We start from the raw sequence: 21,468 nt of genomic DNA, 5'->3' as shown, positions 1-21,468 counted from the left end.
CCCTACCTGCAATTCCACTGGAGTTGCCTCCTAAAAACATTCCATATTCTTTCTCTATGTGTCCCACACCTCCCAGCATGATATTGATCAACCAAATGTGTGGGTATCTAATATGGAGTCTCTCTATTCTTTTTTTTTCTTTTTCTCTTTTCTTTATTGCATTTTAGGTTTTGGGGTATATGTGAAGAACATACAAGATAGTTGCATAGGTACACACGTGGCAGTGTGATTTTCTGCCTCTCTCCCATTCACCTACGTCTGGCATTTCTCCCCATACTATCTCTCCCCAACTCCTCACCTTCTGTTGTCCCTCCCCTATTCCCCCCAACAGACCTCAGTGTGTGATGCTTCCCTCCCTGTGTCCATATGTTCTCATTTTTCAACACCCACCTATGAGAAAATCAAAACATGCAGTGTTTGATTTTCTGTTCTTGGGTCACTTTGCTGAGAATGATGGTCTCCAGGTTCATCCATGCCTACAAAGGACACGAACTCATCATTTTTGATGGCTGCATAATATTCCTGGTGTATATGTGCCACATTTTCCCTGTCTAGTCTATCATCGATGGGCATTTGGGTTGGTTCCAAGTCTTTGCTATTGTAAACATATATAACTTATATATAATATAATATAATAAAAAACTTATATAATAAGTGCCTAGATTTATTAATATATCTTTTTGAGTCTTAAGAATTGTTGTATCCCAAGAGTGCCCCAATGAAAGTCATGTAGCTTTGGAAGGCCTAAAATTTTAAACTGTCATCATGTATCTCTTCAATGGGGAGGAGGAAATGATGTTTGTCATTGCCAGCTATAAGCAGAGCCCCCTGGAAATAAGGCACAAGAGAGACACCTTATGAGGACTTCATGAAGAAAGAAGAGGGGCACTCTAGGCCTCTCTGACTGGTGGTTACAGAAAGCCACAATAATGGAGGAGAACATGTTACCATCAGGAGCTCACTTTCCTTCTTCCTAGCTTTCTTTTTGCCCACCGTTGCTTTGCCTTCTTCTCCTGCCTCAGGGATTACAATGTAGCCTAAGAAAAAATATTTGTGATGGACATCTTTCCTTTACTATTTCTTGGTTCTGTTCTTTGCTCTGCTTTGTAACCTGGGAAGGCAGCTCTGTGAATAGGATCCCTTGCCCTCTAGTTTCTGTTGGGTGGCCCACCAGGAAACATGGGTAGCAAATCTGAAGAAGAAAAGAGAATGAGGAATGACTGTTTCTTTTCCTGGCTCCCATTTTGTGGGGTTGTTGAGGGTGTCTTAGAGTCCCTGACACTTGGCTTCTTGTTTTATTTCTCTCTCATTCTCACTCTGCCATCCCGTTCTTCCCCCGTCCCCCGCCTTTCTTCTGGTAAGCACTTTCCTCCCCTGCCCTTCAGACCTTGGGATGTAAGTACCTCTTACACTGATATAGCCTCATAATACAGCATTATTCCTGTGGTTTTTCCAAATTCTTCTCCACATATTTGTAAATATACCTTTTATTAAGGTCACACCAAATGATCTAATCTGGGAGCACCATTTATTTCTTGCTGGGACCCTGACTGATGCAACCCCTTATCCTGCAGGAAAACTTACCGCAATGCCCTGTGCATTCCCAAAGAGGTAAATATCTGATTTAGGAGATCCTCATATGAAAGATCTATTTAAAAATGGAATCCTATTAAAAAGGGACATGGGTTTCTTGTTACCTCTTATCAAACTATTACTAAATATTTCTCTCCAAATGAATACTTTTTTTTTTTCAACACCTACCAAAGACTCCAAGTCAGTGTCTTATGGAGGGTAGCTCTGAAGAGCCAAGACATTATTCTTTGGCCTGCCTGACTCCTCACATTTAAAAGGAAGAAATTAGGTGATACCAAGTTAAATGACTTTAATAAACTCACTGTTTCCAAAGCTGGAGTGGTGTGTGACTCTTGGAGAAGAGCAGGATGTAAATTCCATTTCTCTAGAAGGACTCACTGTTTCATCTTCTTCAGATAATAGGTATGAGCCCAGCAAAAGACTTTAGGCAGAGTAAAAGGAGGTTGGATATAGTAGAAGAGCCTTCTAAAATAACAGAGACAAACAGGACAGTATTCATTGGGGCATAAGTAATCATATCTCAAAATGTAGCTAGATAAACTGGCAGCTGAGCTCATGCCTAGTCCCCAGGAAGTCAAAACCAAGAGAAATATGCCATTACAGGACTCATATTTTGACTACAGTTTGATCAAATTATAATTTTTCTCCCCTGAAGACAGAGTAGATTGACTATCTGAACTTCCATTTAACGTTTAAAATACCTAATTCTCCAAATCCTATAAGAGGATCTTCCAACTGTGAGGTCCTGACAATGGGCTAAGTCTGCAGCCAACAGCAATGTTTTAGAGCTTTCACCTGAAGCCAGGAGGAAGCAAAAGCCTTGTTAGTAGAGATTCACTCACTCATAGCTCCCTAAATGGTCCTGGCTTTGTACTGTGACTTTGCCCAGGTTCTCAGGTTCAGATTTGTTAGGCTAATTTTGAAGGGATTTTGCTCCTGTGTAATGATTTAGACACAGGGCTTCTGGACTGAGACCATCTGGATTCAAGTGCCAAAGTCATTTGCCACTGTGTGACACGAGGCAGATCACTTACCCTCTTGATTTCTCAGTTTTCTTAGCTGTAAATAGGATAATCATAATGCCTATTTCTTAGATTTGTCATAAAAATTAAATGAGATTTGTACATCAGCATTCTTAAAACTCATTGAAAGTAATGAAACGAGCTAATACATGTCATGCATTTAGAGTTGAGCCTGGCACATAATAAATTTTCAATAAATGTGAACTACCACCATCATCATTGTATAAAGTGTTTAGCATTTTTAAAAGTATTTATAAATGTGAGATTTTTGTTTATAGATTTTGATATTCTAGAAATATTGTGTTCAGCAGTGATTTTCAGAATAACTTCTTCCCCTAAGTCTTTTTTTTTTTTTAAATGAGGTTGTGTGCTTAGTTAGCAACAATGCACTATTGATTGAAACTCTTGACTATAACTCTGTTTTCTTTTTTCTGGATAAAATGTGCTGCTCACCTCCTGATTTTTCAAAAGGAGAAAATGAAGTCATCATAAAGAGATGTGTGTGGAATAGATTTCCCAATAAAACTATTTTCATATGTTTCTTCGTGTCCTTTTTCTTGTTCTAGAGCATGGGCTTTTGGCAGAAAATATTTAATTCCAGTAATTCAAATTATGAGTATTTCCAAACAGACCCCTATACAGTACACATGGAATATACTAAGTTAAAAAGTTGCCAAAATTTTAGAATTAAAATAAATTTTAGTTCACTTATTCAAAAGACTGAATGAATTATACTTGCCATTATTTCCTTCATCCAATACCCTTGTCTATGACAGACATTGCTAATCAATTGCTATAATCATTCATGCAGTCTTGGTTGCAGCTTCAGAGTTCTCAATGAGGCTCAGAGTAACTGCTTCTAATGAGTAATAAGATAAAACCTAACAGACAAAATATAACCTAGCCTCAATATATTTCTTTGTGTTACAGATAAAAAGGCAAGATTAAGTGGCTCAAAAATACCACACACCTAAATAGTAGCAGAGTTAGATCTAATATTCAGTATTTCCAGATCTGGGGATTCACATTTGCACCATAGTAAATGGAAATCTGCTTAAGAACTAATTTCACAAGACACTCCAATGATATTTCTAGCTTGCAGAATGTATTGCATAAAAAAAGAAGATTTATTCACATCTCATGTGAAGTTTGCTTTGGGTTTTTCCTCCAAAGGAGCCTCTGGAGTGGCTTAAAAATCTCTAATTCTACTCACTTCATATCCTATTTCAGCTTTCATGAAAAATCAGCCAGATTCTTGGCAATTCATAGGAAGATTTGTTCTGTGTCAGAAGCAAAGTTGAACTGATGAGCCATCGATGTCTTCGTTCTTCAGTGTTGCCAGTGAGATAACTGTTTAACATTAGATGGGCTCCCTGAGCTTGCCTGCCCTGCCATGAGGCCGAGTCCTCTTAGAATGTCTCCTTCACCGAGCAAGTCCTTCTACCCAGTGGTTAAATTTTCACTTAGCTACCTTAAAAGGTCTAGCCAGTGTCATGTCTGCTGTTGCCTCAGGGTTCATTTTCAGGAATTGTTTCCTTAATTAGCAGATGACAGGTAGATGACATCAATCTGAAAAAAGTTCAACTGACTCTCTAGCAAGAAAACCAGCCTGTGTCAGGAAGGAGCAATATTAGAAGTTGTGTATTCTCAGGTTTAATCCAGAGAATGGCTCTGAGGGCTGGAGAGAAAGGCAAATGCTACCCTATGTGAGGCAGATTCCCATTGGTCCTTGCTGTGAACAATGGCATCCCTTTCCCCCACATCTCCCAATACCAGACCTGATGTTGGAGTATGGGAAAGGGGGTTGGATAAGGGTGTCAAATTTTCCCCGAGCCTTTTTGCCACACCTGTGTATTTAATTCAGTTTGACTTAAACCTGAAGATACTCAGTCACACTAAAGCCAATATTCCTTGCCCCACCTCCTCCAGATGGGTGTGTGCACTTTACCTAACTCTATCAGATTGTCTCTGTGGACACTCAAAAATTCTGCCTGGAAGATTCTTACTGATACTCCTAAGAGTTTTTATTGAAATAGCAAAGGTGTAGTGGAGTGAGAACTAAGTGGCAGTTCAGAGTAAAAATATTTGCCATACCTTTGCCCTCCCTCCTTACTGAGGTGACTGTCAATAATATTAATCGTTGTACCTTGCATTCTCTGAGTTTTACCAGGTTCAAGGGACTCCAGCTAAATGATCTCATTTGATCCGTTATGCTCCGCATATGAGAAGATGATAATTGCTTATGAACTAACCATTAGAGGGAAAAAATGGAAAGCAAAAAGTTCAGAAAGAATAACATTGAGGAAGGAAAAAAAATAAGTTTTACTTCAATTTGCCCCATATAGGCAAGAGAGTGAAGAGGGTTAATCAATGCTTACACAGAATTTGCTCCAAGAATGAATGTTAAAGACGGTTCCCAAATATTCCTCTACTGGAGACTTCTATGGAATCCATGTTTTGAAAATAATTCAGCAAACTGCATTTATTGAAAAACAATTTATTTTGTCCTCATTTTTATTAATAACAGCCATGCCTATTAATCAATTGGTACAATTCTGAGTTGCTATAAACAGACATCATGGAAATATAGGATTTTCATTAGGTTTTGAGGACAAGCCCAATAGTCTCTGGATTTCTATTTTGTGGTACCAAAGTGATTGATGCCAAAGTTTGAAAACTACTGATAAAGTCTAGCCTTCTCTCTCTCTCTCTCTCTGTTTTTTAGAAAACATATGCACCATTAATTTTGTTTTATAAACTTTTGTTAAAACATACAAAAATAAGAAATGTTTTGTTTCTTTGCCCCATCAGGGGGCAGGACCTGATGACATTCACACCCATGGAAAGATGTGGGTCGGTCTGATGGGACCCAGCCCGCTTTGATAATTGCTTGATGTAAATGTCATAATTCATCTTAATCAGGGCAGATCACAGAAAAATTTGGCAAAAAGTAATTGTCTTGGTCATGACAAGAAATAGAAGAATGGTCATTTCTGACCCTCTCCTCTCCTCTGGCCACTCTCAGGAGAGCCATGCAGATTTTAGAAGCTCCTGAGAGCTCCCTGAAGATCAGGGTGTCTTGGTGGGGGAGGTGTTGTGCCCACACTTGTACCCCCAGCAACCCTGTTAGTCCATCAGATTTTATGTTTTAGAACTACAACTCAGGTAGCAAAAAAAAAAAAAAAAAAAAAGAGAGAGAGATTTTTCTAATGTCATGTCAGCTTAGAATCAAAAAAGTAAACTTTGTTTTGTGTTTCTCACATTACAATAAACTGATAAAAGTAGAATGCATTTCTCACCCAGAAAGGGGTAGATTCAGCAGAGAACTGACCCCCTGCTCCAGAAGATTGCTCCCATGAAGGGCCACTGTGCCCACTGCGCTCCATGGGACATTCTTATCTAAACTTTGCTCCCATGACAGAGGCCTGAGCAACACTGGAAGGAGAGGAGGAACAGAGCAGAATGACCACAATGCCTAGAAATTGTTTCAGCTTCCCTGCCTTGCTGCAGACCAGGCTGAGCTGTCTGGTGGGGATTTCGGGGGCACTTGAGTGAGGTGGTGGAGGAAGGCTTGGGGATCTAAGCGGGGAGCAGTCTCTCCTGGGATTGGAGACTTGGCTGGGACTGCCCTAGGGGTGTGGCGACTCCTCTCTGACCCATTGCCTCAATACTTCTTCATGCCTCTTTCGCATAAAGAACAATCACTAATGATGGGATTTCTGGGCACTGGGGTACTGGCTCCATCCACTCAGATGATCAGTGTTGAGCAGGGGGCATGAGTCAGACCAACAGTTTTCCTCCTACCTAATCACATCTCCAGGACACATTACTTTTGCTCACACTGGTCATTTTCCAAAATGTCCCCAAAACTGCCAAGATTCCACATAGATGACATGCTGGTTGTTCTATCCTGGGGACTAATGTTTCCACAATGCACCTGGAATGACAGTCCTCAGAGCAGGCCTCAAACCCAGGCCTGCTTAGTCCTCCCTTGCCCCTACTGGGCACACTGTCCCATCCCCATGCCAACAGGCCAGATAAGCCTGGCTCCCAGAAAATAGACCCCTGCCGCCCCTCCCCTAGTCTTGGGGAATGAAGAGAGTAAAGCTGTCAAGAGTCATGAATTATCCTTAATATTTATCAGCAAACAGGATGCTTGACCCTAAGTGAATTTTGGTGCAGCCTCAGGCCAATCTTAGTTCTGGGAGTGGGCAGGGCTCCCAGAAGAAAGAGAGGTGGTTTCTAACTCTGGAGAAGGGAGCCGGAAGCTCCTCAACTTGATCACGGTGAGAACAAAGGGAGCCTTTGGAGAAGCTATTCAGCCACTATAGTTAAGAGCTCCTGTTCTGATCCAGGGAGACCTGGGTTCAAGTCCTGACACAGCTACTTCCTAGTTGTGTGAGTTCCAGAAAGAAAATCACTTCACCTCTTTTGGCTAAGATCATGTATAGAACATATACTTGGTGATGGTCGGCTGGGGGATGGCAGAGGGGGGCTTGACCATTGTCGTGACGGCTCCTGGCAGGAGTTTATAAGGCTCAGACCTGGACCACCTGGTGGTGAGAGCTGTGGGGTCTCAGGGGTGGCTGCCTGCCCCCTGGGCCGGGGCCGCCCACACATCTGTCTGTTGCTGAGGTGAGTGGGCATCGTGTTGGCAACAGTGACGTTGGTTCCCATGTGTTCCTGCATCAGGTGATGGTGCAGGGGGTGGTGGGCATGGGGTGCATCACTGGAAGACCCTCCCAACAGCATCTCCTGCAGCAGGTTGTCAATCTTGGCCATGCCAAGAGCTTGATGAACTGGATCTCCTTGATCATCTGCCAGGTGATGCTCTGCAGGGTGGGCAGCAGCAGCAGCTGGCCAAAGCGGCCACGTGAGTCATACTGGCCGTCGTTGAAGTAGTCCTCCAAGCTCACCTGCCCCTGGGAACACAGCTGCTTGATCTTTCCTGGATCCTTGGTGGCTCTGAGCAGCAGGTGGTCACCAGCATGGGCTCTGAGCAGGGCCACCTGGTCATCCAGGGGGAGCTCACAAAAAGCCGGGAATGTATGTACTTGGCCCACTCAATGAGAGCCAGCAACTACTCCTTCATGAACACACACACGTCTGCGATGCTGGCGATCTTCTTAGCTCGAATGTCACAGTTGATCCTGGAGACGGGGGAGGTGATCTGTTGGGACAGGACCTGGGCCTGCAGGAGCGAGTTGATGGAAGGCAGGCTGCTGTCCTCATAGCTTGACCTTCGAGTGCTGATCTGGTCCCGCTCGTTTTGGACAGCTTCCTTTTTCATGCCAGCCCGGAAGCCCTTCTTGAGCCTGCAGTAGCGGCACTGGTTCCTCTTGTCTTTATCCACCACGCACTGTGGTTAAATCTGCAGGAGTACATGTGGTTCTTCTGCACAGTCCTCTTGGAAAAGCCCTTGCAGCTGTCACAGCTCTAGGCACCGTGGTGTTTTCCTGTCGCCCAGTCCCTGCAGATGGCACACAGGTCACTGACACCCAGGCTGTTGGGCTCCTTGAGGTCAGTGCCTTCTGACGGGGACGTGCCATAAGGACATTCCACTGGAGCCAGAGGGGCACGTTCACACTGACCATGGCCATGTCCACCCAGCCGGAGACCCATGGAGGAGCGGGGGAATGGAGGAGCAGGGTCCCACACACAGCAGCAGCAGAGCCACCAGGAGCCAGTCCACCAGGAAGGCGGTGAGTGCGGCCAGCTGCAACCACCCGGTTATCTTATTGATTCTTCTAATCACCCAAGGTGGGTGGATACCTTCAAGAGTAACCAGTCACTTAGGGAAACCGCGGCTAGGGACTGCTGCTGTCTCCATGGCAATGGCCACCTGGCTAGACCTGAGGTCCACTCTGGCCCCAATCCTGCACTCTGGGGTTGGGGGAACCCAGAGCCAGATGTATGGGGACATCAGCCCCCCAAATTTGAGGACAAGGCCCAAGCGGAAGAGGCTGGAGAGCAGCCTTCTCTTTTTAATGATGGACAAATTGGTCAAGAAAAATAAAATAACTTGGCTAAAATTACAAACTAGTTGGTATCAAGGTGAGACTAGGATGCAAGTCTTCTGTCTGTACATTTTATTTTAACAAGCTATTAATCAAATCAAAATCAAATTCTATTATGAACCATGCAATTAAAAAATGAAGTCACTAGTTAAAAGAAAAACAGATGCACAGGTTTGATAATACTGGCAAATGGCAGTAAGTCTTGGTGGTGGAGAAGAAAAAAAAAGAGGATAGAAATAATATAATAAAATGGAAAGGACATGCCCCATTTAAGTGGGATAACCTAGCCTGCTTCACTCAAGGGCAATTATACTGGAATGTGAACTTGACATTGCCAAATCTTCATGCTTTTTTTCCCCAAGAAAAGCAGGAAATGCAAATTTTTATGTGAAATTTCTCAATGTTTAAATGTTACCAATTTATTCAAATATTTGAAAATGCCATTTGGGCCAATATTTCAAAAGACAAAACATACCAGTGAGTTGCTAATTTATGGCTGCTCATAAAAGTAATCAATATTGGAACACAATACGTGTCTACTGATAAAAGTTTACCAAACCTCTAATATTTATCTGTTCATCTGTCCTTCCATTTATCCATGTGGGAAATTCCTGAGTTTCTGCTATGGGCAAACCATAGTACTAGACGTTATCAGAAGCACTGAGGAGACTGGAAATGAGAGGAGAGTAGAACAGCTCTGAAATGGCTATCAAAGGGAAACACTTCACTTGTACTTACCTGGGCTACAAATCAGAATCACATGGGTTTACCCTTTGACGATTCTGACTCAGCTGTTCTAAAGCACCACGATGTGAATTCCTGGTGAAGCCAATATGTAATCCCAGGAAAAAAGAGTGGAAGTCAGTGTGGCAGTGGAGGAAAGTAGATAAGGAATCCCATATAGGCTAGAAGACTGGTGAAGTGGTCATACCTAAAATGAATGGCCACTGGGTTCAGACTGATTTGGTGGATGTCTAGTGGGTAAGTAGTGTATGGGTCTTGAAATATTCTGAGTTTGTAAATATTGTGCTCATTGTGTTTGAGGAGAAACAGAGGAGGCTTCTGTCTCAATGCTCCCAGGGCTGTGTCAGACTGACTAAACAATCCTAAGGAAATTTGCTACAGCCCCAACTTCCTCATCTGTTAAAGAAGGCTAATATTGCTGTAGAAATAGTTTGAAATGTGTAGAAGCAGTTTGAAATGTGTAGAAGCAGTTTGAAGTCTGAAGGAAAAGTGATACCTAAATGTAAGTGTTATGGTTTTCAAATGTATTATTTTGGTATTTTGAATGCTAAAAGGAGTTTCTCAGAGAAGTCTTTCTCTTCCATAAAACCAATCAGAAATGTTCAATTTCTGCACACACAAACAGGCAGCTACAACTGGGAAAATGATTCTGTGATTCCACACTTTTCTTTGACAAGTCATAAATGGATTTTAGTGACCAGCTACAGCTTGTGTGTTAAATTCAAATAATTCATTCTTGGCACAGTTATTTTTCACATTCCCTTGTATTAGAAAAAAAGATTATGCTTCCTATCATTACATATTGTAAAAGCGATAGCTTCTATCGTATCTATTTGGAGAGGATATTGCATGCTAAATGCATAAAATAAAATGTCAATAAATTCACCAGTATGTTCCTCCTTTGATCAGTGGGGGCAAACTTTCTTTGGATCTTTAGTCAGGAGATCTGCTAAGACCTTCAGGGAATTTTCTTATCTCATAAACTACAGAATTGTAAAATGGAGATAATTATTGACTACTTTTAGCTATCCAGATGAAAACTAGCTTTTAGAGCTTGGATTGAAATAGAATTCTTGCCCCTACAAGGGTCTGGAACCAGTTAACAAGAAGACAGACAGACCATCAATCTACAAGTACACTTCTGGTTTTCGGGAGGGAAGTTTTCCCTTCAAAGCAAAGGATGTTCTCATATTGGGTTGAATTATTGTGTTGAAGGTACTGTTTATCTATTGGCATCCTGAAATATACTCAAAAAAAGAATGCATTTTAAAATTCTTTTTATTGCTATGCTTTTTTAAAAAGTCCATGATCATGTAAATTCATTCTAAGTAGAGAAAAGCATATTCAGAATGAGAGATGTCGCTATTATAATATAATAATGATTAAGATTATCACACTGGAGGTGATCTGATGGAAAGATCCGTTGGTATTTGTACTTAGTCCCTGACTAAATCAACATAGAATTTCTACCGACCTAATTAATCTTAAATTAAGCATGTGTACTGTTTACTGTGATTACCTCATCAGACAAGCTGTTTCAGCATCTGTTTTTCCTCATGGTGAAAAATGTTCCCTTTTACTTTAAAAATGAGTTTTCCTCATTTTAAGCTCACTCGTTTGGCTATTTCCATCCAAAATAAATACTTCTTTCTCACCTATTAGCTGTTTAAGACTGAGTTATGTCTTCAAATGCATGTACAGGGCTCTCAGTGCAGACATTTGACTTCAGTGGGAGCTATGAGTCTTTGAGGGCCTGATTTGACCCTGTGTTTGTTCTCAGTATATAAGTATTTAGGTAATGTTTTCATTTCCTAACCCACTCAGTATCATCTTTTTGGCAAAATATTTTTACTTCCCTCATATTTTCCCCATCTGTTATATTCTTAAGTCTGTTTATAACTTTGTTTACTTTTCTTTGATCATTTTTAGTCTGGATATCATTTTTCAATGACAATGCATGCACGCACGTGCATGCACACACATATAAACCAAAAGAATACATGGCATTGATTCCTTTATACAAAGTATATACAAAGTACATAGTATAGCATTTAGCTTTACATATAATAGGATATGCACACGTGTATAGATTTACCTTTGTACATGTCTCTATAATGACAAAATGGATTGATCTTTCACTTTTAAAAATAGAGTCATAAAGTTGTCTATTTCTTAATATTACAGGAAAGAACCTGTAGAGAATCATTCCAGGTAGAATCATTCCAGAGATAGAGAACTAATGATCTGAGTCTTCATTTTCCTTCTCTGGATCTAATTCTGAGATATAACCTAGATGGAAAGATTTTCAGTTTTTGTTTTTCTTTTGATTAATCTGTATTTGTTTTCTTTTTATTCCCAAACAGTTTCAAAAGCATTACTAGCTTACCACCTTGAAAGATGTTAACATTCAAGAAAACATCAAACTGGGTGTCAGGCATCTGTGGACTCATTCTGGATTCCAGATGGGTGTTTGAGATACAACAAATGAAAAGCCCTATTTTAATACATTTGCCTGCTCTTGTTTTCTCACTTGACTTCCCAATCTAATTTCTTTGCTGCCAAGGGTTCTCACTCATATCACCATTTAAAATTTAAAAGCAATATATATTTAAATGCAAAACAAAATGATTATATGGAGAACTCTGCCACAGTGGAAAGTATGACAGTAGTTTTCATTTCAAAGAGTTCTGGATGATCTCCTGAGTGGTAGAGCCAGAAGTAAGAAATGTTAGATCATTCCAAATGGCTGGAAGTAAAACAAATATCATTCCCTGTCTGATCATGGTCTATATCTTTCCGCATTAGGGAAATTTTGTTTTTATTCACTTGCTCTTTGTCATCTTCCTTTTGGATGATCATGGTTGTTGTGAAAAACACAGACAGCAACTTCCAAATTTATTTTAACAGTAGGAGAGGTTATAAGTCACCCATTATCACATTTTGAGAAAACTGAAAAATCCTATTAGCAATGTGTACGCATCTTAGGTTTTTCTTAAAAGTCTCCCTCTTGATTCAAAATATCCTTCAGAAATTGTACTGTTCTCTGGAATGATAATAGAATTTGAATCGTAATATTTCCACTTAACATTCCATTTTATCACTCCACTCAGGAACACCCTGGTAGAGTGATCAGTTACATGGAACTTACTGCTCGCACAACCTTCTGCCTCAGAGGCTCACAATGAAGCAAAAATGTGAAAAGCTCAATATAAATGGAAAATATTTTCTATGATGCTGTATGCATACTTACCAATAATGTTTTTATATTTTGTAATAATAATTTGTAGAATAACAAATAAGTTAGTGTCTGGAGTCAATAGTCAAAAGTGCATTTGGAGAGCAAATAGAAAGTTATTCCGGCAGTGAAATAGGGCAATGGGCTACAAAAGGTATAAATTCAAATGTATCTTTTCCAACTGCTTTTGTCTTTGTTTCATTTTATGTACCTTCAAAAAATTAATCTCCTCTTTCCTGTGGGAGCAACACCAGTAGTTATGTGAAATAAACCTACTGGTCTGGCATATATTTTTCCCCTCTTAGAAATGTTAAAACTTATATAGTGTGATGTGTGTCTGAGTATGGGGTGTGTGTGCATGTGGGAATTCACATAGTGTGCAAGTGCCATCCACATTCCTGAAAAATTATGTATATGTGAATAAACAAAAATGAAATCATATTTTAAATGTTACATGGGAATCCAATGTAACGTAACTCCTCTGGTAATTACTTTTAAATGAAACATAAAATAATGTAGTTACTCCTACATACAAATATACTGAATTTATACATGAAAAAATGTTTTGAATACCTTATTTTCTGTAATTACTTATCACTTTGTAGTGAAAGTTGAAAACTGAAAAGAAATATATAATATTTGACATAACCTTCTAAAATTAGCATCACTATTTCTGCAGCTTTCTGGGTCGATGTTAAAAATGAGTATAACAAACATGAAACCCAGCTGCCTCTGAAAGAGCAGAAATGTTCTCACCTTTCCCTTTGTTTCTCCTTTGTCTATTTCGTGGCTTCTGTCTTTGTATCATTTTGGCAAAAAAAGAGGATAATTTTTGATATTAGTCAACTTCTACTGGTAAAAGGGCCCCCTGGAAGAGCCAAGCAATCTAACTGAGGCAGGAGAGAAGAAATCAGTAATCCCTTAACTTTGTGGCTGAAATGATCTATGTAGGTGCTAGAATTTCCTTGAGATCATAACTTCACGATATGGAGACCTGTTCTATAGAAATTGGACAGTGGCTACCAGCATAAGTCAGCCATAATATAAGCTTGTTCTAGTTATTCAGCTGTTCCATACTATCCAAACACATGAAACCAAAGATTCACTTACTATATATCATTTAGAAGCCCTAAGATACCTTCAAAATATTTTATGTTGAGTCAAATGCATATGAGTAGCCATATTTTTTAAAAAGGAATCTTGACCCTTACCTCATACCATATATAATTAATTTAAAAGGACCATAGAAATAAATGTAAAAATTTTAGAAGAAAACATAAGATGAAATCCTAGAGGCCTTGGGTTTGGCAAAGATTTTAAAAACATGACACAAAAAGCTGCTCTTCACCAAAATTAAAGGCTTTAATATTTTCTGCAAATTACATATCCAACTGAGAATTTAAATGCATAATATATAAAAAGAATTTGCAACTATTTCTAGCTTTTATTTTAGGTTCAGGGAACATGTGAAGGTTTGTTACATAGGTAAATTTATGTCAGGGGTGTTGAACATTTTCAACTTCAGTAGTGATAAGATAAAACTATCCATTAAAAAAAGTGGGCATAAGACTTGAAGAGGCACTTTTGCAAAATAAAAAGACATGGATGGTCAATAACTACATGAAAAGATGCTCAACATCATTAACCATTAGAAAAATATACACTAAAACTAATGAGATATCACTAGAATGGCTAACACTTTAAAAACTGACTTTCAGAGCATTTGAACCCTGATATACTGCTGGTTGGAATGTAAAATAGTATAACCACTCTAGAAAATAGTTTGACAACTATTTTAGAAAGTTGAACATACACTTATAGAGCTGAGCCATTCCAATACTGAATATTCACTCAAGAGAAACGAAAGCATTAATGAACTATTAATATAGTCGAAGTCAAAATGGCTATGCTAAATGAAGTCAAGTTTTTTAAAAGTGCCTACTTTATACCATTTACATAAATTTCTAGAAAATGTGAAACCACTCTATAGTGACAACGGTAGATCAGTGACTGCCTGGGATGAGAATGGGGAAAAGGCACCTTAGGGAGGGATTACAAAACACCACAAAGATACTTTTGGGGGTTATAGTTATATTAGTTATCTTCAATGTAGTGATGGTTTCACAGATGTATCCAAATGCCAAAACTCATTAAGTTGTACATTTGAATATATAGTTCATTGTAGGTCAATTATACATTAATAAAGCTGAAAAATATAAGTGTAATCTGTAAATCTGTAAAACAATCCCCCCTTTGTTCATTAATTACCATTCACACAAGCTTTGGAATAAATAGTGAGTTTTTTTTTTTACTTTGGAATATTATTTCTTAAGCAGTATGTCTCTGAACAGGATGTTACATGATAGTTGTGATTATTAGTTTAGCAAAAACACTCGAAGTTTAACTGTGTAGTAGAATTTTAATCACTAATATTCTTTGAGATATAGAAAAATTAATTCACTTTAATAATTTTACAACATGAATATATTAAAACATCACATACTCCATAAATAAACATATATAATTGTTAATTTTAAAAAATTAAGATATTTTGGCTGAGTGCAGTGGCTCATGCCTATACTCCTACCACTTTGGAAGGCCGAGGTGGGTGGACTGTCTGAGCTCAGGAGTTTGAGACCAACCTGGGCAACATGGTGAAACCACGTCTCTACTAAAATACAAAAGAAATTAGCCGAGTGTGGTGTCGTGTACCTGTAGTCCCAGCTACTCGGGAGGCTGAGACAGGAGAATTGCTTGAACCTGGGAGGTGGAGGTTGCAGTGAGCCAAGATTGCGCCACTGTACTCCAGCCTGAGTGACAGAGCAAGACTCCATGTCTAACAACAACAACAAAAAAGAAATTTCAAGGTGAATTTTTACATTTAAGTTTTTCATTTTAGAAGCCTATGAATCTAGAAGTCTAAGCAAGAGGCTGCTAGATTCCACAGGAATATCTGTTCAGTTGTGGTTTTAAATGACAACATTGTGTCAGCTGAAGGTTGTCCTAAAGCAATGATTCCTATTTACCAGCCTGAACCCCTGAATACACTATAGTCACTAGAATGTTTTACAATAATCCAGTCTTGCATCTTTTTCTTCCTCTTCTTTCTTGCATAGTTTAATCCAAAAACCATGAGATTGGGACAAACAAGATAGGCATTAGGAGGGAGAACCTTAGTAATGTAGGATGTCTGTAAGGAACAAGTCAGTACCACATGTTGCTTTATGGAATGCAATGAGAAATATACAACATCAGTTCTATGCTAGTCCTGCTATAGATGTATAATCTGAATTTAAACAAGAGGCATCATCAGACACACCTAAACAGAGAGCATTTTATAAAAACAACTGGCCTGTAATCAGCAAGTATTAAAATCATGGGCAGGGCACAGTGGCTCACGTCTGTAATCCCAGCACTTTGGGAGGTCGAGGCAGGGGGTTCATGAGGTCAGGAGATCAAGACCATTATGGCTAACACGATGAAACCCCGTCTCTACTAAAAATACAAAAAAAAAAAAAAAAAATTAGTGGGGCGTCGTGGCGGCTGCCTGTAGTCCCAGTTACTTGGGAGGCTGAGGCAGGAGAATCACTTGAACTCAGAAGGCAGAGGTTGTAGTGAGATGAGATCTCACCATTTCGTGCCAGCCTGGGCGACAGAGCTAGAGTCCATATCAAAAATAACTAACTAAAATAAAATAAATTAAAATAAAATCATGAAAGTTAGGCAAATAAGAAGGAACTCGTATTGAAGAACACTAAAGAGACACAATGGCTAAATGCTAAACTCTGAAGGACATTATTGGGATAACTAGTGAAACTGGAAGGGGGTCTGAGGATTAGATAATAGTAAGACACTAATGGTACTTTCTCGACGTTTATGTTTGCTTTGTGATTATGCAGGAGGATGCCTTCAGGTGCAGGAAATACACACTAAATATTTAGATGTTAACAATTGGGCATCATGTCAGAAACTTATTCTGGAATGGTTCAGATTTTGAAAAGTCCTTTATGCTGTTTTTGCAATTTTTCTGTAAGTTTGAGATTCTTTCAATTTTTAAAAAGAATTTAAAGGCAGATCCCTGGGGAAAAATAGAAAATATATATTTAAACACATACACTTCAGAGGCCCTAATTCAGTAATTATTACATATTTTAGTCATTGATTGTTATTTTTACAAAGCCAACAGGTAATACACATAGTTTGAGAAACCACTTAGAAATCACTTAATCTACCCCACCCTCTACCTTGCAGAAGAGGAAACCAAAGCCTAAAGGGACAACATCTGTTCAGAGTCATACAATTATGTACTGGTAGAGCCAATATAATGTTGACACCTAAATTTTCCCAAGTGGTGGCACATGTTATCTAAACAGGCAAATTATTACCTAAATATTACCATTTTACAGAAAAGAAAACTGAGGTTTGTGATAAAACGTTGCCAAAGGCCGTATGGGTGGTAAATGACAAGCAGAATTTGAATCCAGGTTTGTTTGATTCCAAGGCATTTGCTGTTGTTATCACACCATGATATATCAATAGTCAATGGTCACAAATAATTCTGAATTAATGAATATTGAATGGTGTCTCCAGTGCATGCTTGCAGAGGAGACTCTTCTGTAAGCTTTCTAGTCATAGGAAAAATGTGACAATTTAAATGTACCAAATAATGATTTTTTAGTATCTGTGTTTTCTCTCTCTTATTACGGAGCAAGCGTTTAGCATTCCAGCATTAGATGCTAAAGAATGCTACATGACTTATCCAAATCATCAATTCTATCAAAGAGAAATAATACTATATTGGCATTCAAAAGTTTTGATTCCCCTATTTGGTTAGAGAAATTATCAAATAAGTAGAAAAGTAATAGGAAAGCTGCTATTTTTTTTCTTTTCTTTTTTTTTTTTGAGACGGAGTTTCGCTCTTGTTTACCCAGGCTGGAGTGCAATGGCGCGATCTCGGCTCACAGCAACCTCCAACTCCTGGGTTCAGGCAATTCTCCTGCCTCAGCCTCCTGAGTAGCTGGGATTACAGGCACGCGTCACCATGCCCAGCTAAGTTTTTTGTATTTTTAGTAGAGACGGGGTTCCATGTTGAACAGGATGGTCTCGATCTCTTGGCCTCGTCATCCACCTGCCTTGGCCTCCCAAAGTGCTGGGATTACAGGCGTGAGCCATCGCGCCTGGCCGCAAAAACTGCTATTAATACAAGGAGACAAAGATGAGACTTTCCACAAGTTAAGGATGTGGAGCAAGGGCAGGGTGAAGATGATAACCACAAAACTTGTAGAGAAATTATTCATCGTGTCTCTTTTATTACCTTCCTTAAGAATAATGTCATATGAAAAAAATTGTAATTATGGATATGAAGCTTGCGTTTAGCTACAGACATGAAAGAGACATATTCATGTGTATATATAGTGATGAAGCAATAAGCATTAAAAATACCAACTGAAACTCAATAGAAAAACAGATGAAAAATTATTAAAAATAGAGAAGGCACATTACTTATTAAATCCATACCATAAATTAACGTCAATTCTTTATCATTAAAAAGTAATTATATAAACATAAAATGAAAAACATTTTTCTTCCTTTAAAACCATAAACCAAAAATCAAGCTAGGAACACACTGAAACATAACCTTCGTACTTAATTTCCGGAAACAAAGTGAGCGGCACGTCTTCACTGTCTTGAAGTCTTTCAGCTTTTCCAGCTTATTTTTTGATGATCTATTTGACTAGTGTTACGTTTACTGTTAGGTTCCAGCCCATGCTGAGATTTGAGAAAAGAGGGTAGATGGATGGGGAGATAGCTGAGAGAACACTTGGGGGCCATAAGCAGGTAAAATGTATTTTACTCAGCAGCTTACTTACACTAGCTCTCTCACACTGGTTGCCTTTATCTCGGCTGTCCACTCCAGTTCTGTGGCTCCTCTCAGCAGCCGACTCCGCTCTCCCTCCAGGGTTAGCAGCTCATCTCTTTCTCTCTGGGCACAAGCCAGCAGAGCTGTGTTCTGGCTTCCTTCCCTATTTTTAATAATATTTCATCTGTTTTCTTCTATTGAGTTTCAGTTAGTATTTTTAATGCTTATTACTTGCACATATGCAAGATAGACATACTTGCCTCTCTCTCTTTCTCTTGGTGTGAGCATCATGTCAAGCCATGCCCAAGAGCTCATACAGTGTCAGCAGGGCAGTTACACCTTCTACAGACAATAGCGGCTCAGAGACAAGTATGAGTTTATAGAAACAAGTTATATAACAAGGGGAGTATACAAATGCACCTTAAACTGGCAGTCATGCAGGCCTGCATGTCTGCCTCTGACTGACTCTTGACCAAAGAACATCCATATACCTTACAACTAGCAGAAAAGGAAAGTAATGATTTATAATGAGTTTTAAACTCACTGGAGGGTGTATCAGACATTTAATATATAATACACTAAATAAAAGATTATGTATATCTCTCTCTATGTAATATATTCTCATGTAAGAAGCATAGATGGCAAATAATCCTCATTTAAAGAGCATAGTAGTCCCTCATTAGTGGTTGGATGCAGCTGGAACTTAATTGACTTTTTATGTCAGGTTCGTAACTAGAAATCTGTTGGGTTCCTTGTAGCAAACTCTAAAAAACAAAGCACAAATGAGGCTGTATTTTTAAAAATGCAGCAAAACTAGTGCCATATAGACCAATAAAATTAATCAGAGGAATATTACACCGAATTTAGTCAAATCTATTGTATCTCTATCTGTAATCTAAGATCCCAGCACCTGCTCTCCCTTCTGGGCCCACATACACCCTGACAGTTGAAAGACAGTCATTAACAAAACCTAAAGTCTCCTATATTCTCCTAAAACTAAATTGAAAAGTTACATGACCAGATGTGTGTTGATCAACACAGGGTGATAGAGTAGGTGGCTATTAAAGGTTAATAAAAGAAAGAGACAATTGAAGATGGTTTCTGTGTTTGTTACTGCTAAAGACATCACCCATAATATTGATGATTTAGGTACCAAATATCTGTTAGGATAAGAGTCATTAAACAATTCTCTTTAAAAACTAGTAGAGCTTCTAATCAGACATCAAAAAACTAATAATCTTAAAAATATTTTACATTCATACAGTGGAATACTACCCAGCACTATAAAGAAATAAACTACTGATATGCACAACACTGGATTAATCTCAAAACCTCATGCTGAAAGAAAGAAGCAAAAAAAAAAAAAAAAAAAAAACAGTCTGTACAAAAGAGTTTGTATTCTCACACCTGTAACTCCAGCACTTTGGGAATCTGAGGCAGGCAGATCACTTGAGTTCAGGAGTTCGAGGCCAGCTGGCCAATATGGTGAAACCCATCTCTACTAAAAATACAAAAATTAGCTGGGTTTGGTGGCACACGCCTGTAATCCCAGGTACTCAGGAGGTGGAAGCAGGAGAATCACTTTAACCTGGGAGGCAGAGGTTGTAGGGAGCTGAGATTGTGTCACTGCACTCTAGCCTGGGTGACAGAGTGAGACTCTGCCTCAAAAAAAAACAAGTACATATTGGGTACCATTTATATAACGTTCTAGAGCAAGCAAATCTATGTCAAAAGAAATAAAACAACAAAATATTGACTGGAAAGGGACATTTTTTGAGGTGACCTTTATGTTCTATATCTTGGTAGGGATATTGGGTTACATGTGTATGTGCATTTGACAAATCCTGGGACTGTAACACTTAACATACATGCAATCCATTATAGGTAAATTATATCTCACTATAAAAGATATTAAAAGAAAAAATGCAGTGTTATTTTGTTTTCCTTTTGTCTTTGCTTCCAGCAAATTCAAAGGCTAATTTTTGGTAGTCAATCACACATGACTAGGAGAAAAATCATGTTAGCATACTTCCTACCTTCTGTATTTAATTATTTCTAACTTAACCTTATACATTTGTCATGTTAAAATGGCCCTCCCTTTTTAAAAAGGTGTATTATAAATGTACATATATATACAATCACCCTGGCATATAACAAAAATGGATAGAATTCTAAAAGGTACAATTAACAATTCAGGGGGAAAAAAGCTTCAACAGTCCTGACTTTTTATTATTCTTAGTTATAGAAGTCTGTTTGAATAGTGTAAAAGATACGTTTCTCTCCTGATTTTAGTCATTGCATCAAAAATGTATTCTCTTTTGAGGAATGCAGCATTGCTTAAGTGGAATATTTACTTGCGAATAGTATATATGAATTGAGGTGTTTGACTGTGATTAGAAAAGTTACTCTACAGAAGCTCCAACTCCCTCTGCTTACATAACATTAGAGTTGTCTGAGGATGAATAATTAATATAAAATGAGAAAACATGAAATTTTTGAAGTTATCACTTCATACTTTAAAAGGGGGCAGAGATTTTTATTTCAAACAATTCTGGGAACTATTCTAATATAAGTGGTAGACATGGACTGAGTGAGAGAAGGTTTGCAATGCTGTCTCCAACTCAGATTTGCCAGATGGCTTTGTCTTGGTATTTACAATTTTCTCAGTAGATGTAAAAACTCAGTTGCCATAGTACCAAGGAATGTTGAGGGTTGACTCAATAAGACCTTTGCTTTGCTCCGGAAGAGAGTATGGGCAACATCCAGTATAAAACATACAAATTCCTAGTTCAGGAAAAGCTGCGGCATAGAAGTTGCTATTTCCTTATAAATGCTTAACTGCTCTCTCCACTCCTAGATTTTTTTCTCCCTATTTTCTGACCATTTCTATTACCTTGTGAAGAATAACTTCAATGTCTATTGTATAACCCCACACAATAGCTCTTGAAGACTATGGCAAATTATTTCTACCTCCAAGCAAAGTTCACCTCCACAATT

At 38.7% G+C, this 21,468-nt stretch overlaps 1 pseudogene; it reads right to left on the bottom strand.

The window, feature by feature from the left end:
- Positions 1–7,056: 7,056 nt before the first annotated feature.
- On the bottom strand, positions 7,057–8,209 carry LOC100410537 (hepatocyte nuclear factor 4-alpha pseudogene; annotated as a pseudogene).
- Positions 8,210–21,468: the final 13,259 nt, after the last annotated feature.

This window comes from Callithrix jacchus, chromosome 3, assembly GCF_049354715.1.
Source record: "Callithrix jacchus isolate 240 chromosome 3, calJac240_pri, whole genome shotgun sequence".
Taxonomy (NCBI): domain Eukaryota; kingdom Metazoa; phylum Chordata; class Mammalia; order Primates; family Cebidae; genus Callithrix; species Callithrix jacchus.
This window is presented reverse-complemented; position numbering and strand designations above follow the sequence as displayed.